Below are 2,762 nucleotides of genomic sequence, written 5' to 3'. Positions count from 1 at the left end.
AAACTAAACAACCAATATCACTAACCTCTTGAAGACCTGTGTATGGATATTCAACCGAGAATTAGACAAGAGATTGTACTCAAACTCCCACCAATGTACTCAAAGCTTATTACTGATGCTTTGCAATTGAACTTGGATGGCAAATTTCAATAATTGTAAACTAGTGTACACCAACCCTGTGAATATCATAATATTATATAATGATAATAAAATCATAACTTTGATCAACTCCATAAACAACCTTCAACAGAGTGCTTACAATTAATCAATGAAGTGGAAATAAATAAGTTTTACCTGGCACAAAAAGCTTCTTTACATTCAACAAATAAGTCTTCCTTCCTTCCTTATAATCATGCACAATGAACCTTCATCACCCAAAGCAATAACATATGGTAAAGACACGCACACAACACCTTCACATTTCAAGTTCAGCCTTAATCTACAATCAATATCAATACAAAATCCTTTCTCCAACATAGAAGCCACATTATATTTAATTGACCTTACAAAAAACTAACAATATTGTAAATGATAAAACATACTTGGACAAGTAGTAGCAGCAGATACAAGCCGAACCAAAATACTTATAATCCTTTCATTCGTGTGAAATAACCTGCACTCAAATTGTGAAGCAAATTTTATGACAATTATTTATACAGCAGAGTGCCAATATTCACAAGTAATGCACACCATGACACATTTTTAAAGCAAATGCAAGCAGAGCATAGGTTACGAGATCAAGTAATCAATGTTCAAGATCTGTATTCACGACCTCAGCTATATATCGTCAATGCAAAATTCAAAGCCATTGTGCATCATGAACATTACCTGGACTTAGAAGTTGCTTGATGAACTATGACGCCGAAAAAGCTTGGAACGTTGAACCTTCTCCTGCACCACCCTCACAATACCTGCATCACAAACCATCACAACCAACCGGTTAGGCGTGTCATATTTGAACCTATAATCCAGATCTGCACTTGCACTGTTGTCAACATCTGTGTGACCATCGTCATCCGCACTACTCTGCATTGATATCAGAGACCATCGTCGACCTTCCTCACCTTCATCGGAGTCGACCTACGCTGCCAGCAAAGGACGTCTAAACAGCAGCGTCCACCACCTCCACCACCTGTTGCTACGCCCCGCCTGCAGCAAGAAGAAGAAGAAGAAGAAGAAGAAGAAGGTTGTTATTCGGATACAGCACAGGGGTATCCGGATACTCCATTCTTCACGTTTTCATTGTTGTGTGTATCCGGATACAGCTTAACTTGTAACCGGATACAAGTGCTTCGTGTTCTTCCTCACCCAGGCACCACCCATCTTCGACACTTGCACGCTCGGACCACCACTTGTAGGTCTCTTCATCCTTCGTCTTCATCTACCCACAACCTGCATTCATCGTTGCAACAACCTATATAACAACAACCAAAACACTCCCATCTGCTTACCTCAGCTTTGATTTTTCTTCACCGTTACAGCAACGTTTCCCTTCCTTCCTCACTCACTGCATGCACGAGATGTCTCCTGCTTCTCGGTGAAACAACACAATAAGCAAAGACAGACCACGCCCCATATTAATAATGCTTCGGTTTGAAAAAGCTTGGATATGTCGCAGTGTATTGTCAATGGTGCTACAGGAAAGAATCTTTTGTGTGTGTGCAAGGCTGCAAGCTTCACTATTCCATGCCTGAATCAAGCAGAAGGTCAGGCTGAAATCTTCACTGTTGCATGGCATGGCTGAAAGAAGGAAGCTAGGTCAGGAATCTTCACTGTTGAAGGAGGTCTCGTGAATGCACAGTGTTCTTTCAAGTGGTAAGGGTAAGTGGAAATTATTTAAATTGAAGAGGGTATTTTAGACAAATGCCAAATGACCCCTCCAAATCTTCGCAGTTCTGAGAGTGAATGAGCAGTAGCACAATCCCGCGATTACCCGCAAATCATCACCCTCAAAACTGCGCAAGTGAACACAATTTTTTTTAAAGTACTCGCCTCCCAACAATCGTGAACATCAAACTACCTCCAAGTAAACACAGTGTTAAAGAAGGGAGTTTGACCTATATAGTGCACTTCTAAATTTTTTTGAAATACTTGTATTATCACCCATTAAGATGTAATTAAATTTAAACTAAATCTGAAAATCTGGAATCTGGAATAAATATAGGTGTGGAATGCTTTTACAGCCAATACGTGGCATCTCCATCGTTCGACAAGTGGCTATTCCATTAACTGCCACGTCACCTTATATTGGTTTTATGACACTACTATTACTCATGTTCTATTCTTTATCGAAGACCACTACATATGTACGTTGAATTTCAAAGTCAACATCTTCTCCCATGTATTATTAATATTCTGTACCTTCAACATCTTCACCATCTTCTGGAGCTAGATTTTCAAATTGCATTGCATGCTTCTTATATTTGTATATTCTCTCTCCGATTTTGGTAACTAAATAACCATTTTGTGTTTTTTTTATCTGCTTTCAATTAGTTCATTGTAAAAATTTTGTCTTTTGCTTTCGTCGACGTTTTCCTTTTCTATGTTTGTATTCCTTTTCTGACTCTGTTTTAGATTCATTACAAAAACCTATTTCCATTTCAGACTTTTCGTGTTTTTGTTTTTTACTTTTACCTTAAAGATTTCAAAACCTTATCTCTTACTCATTTTTGGTAATATCTGCTTTGGAATACTTTTTAACGTCTAATGTGTTGTGTCTCAATATCTCAATTACGGATTATTAGATATTATTAGGGATAATG

The sequence above is a fragment of the Vigna radiata genome, chromosome 2 (assembly GCF_000741045.1).
Source record: "Vigna radiata var. radiata cultivar VC1973A chromosome 2, Vradiata_ver6, whole genome shotgun sequence".
NCBI classification, from domain to species: Eukaryota; Viridiplantae; Streptophyta; class Magnoliopsida; order Fabales; family Fabaceae; genus Vigna; species Vigna radiata.
Note: the sequence above shows the minus strand (reverse complement) of the source record.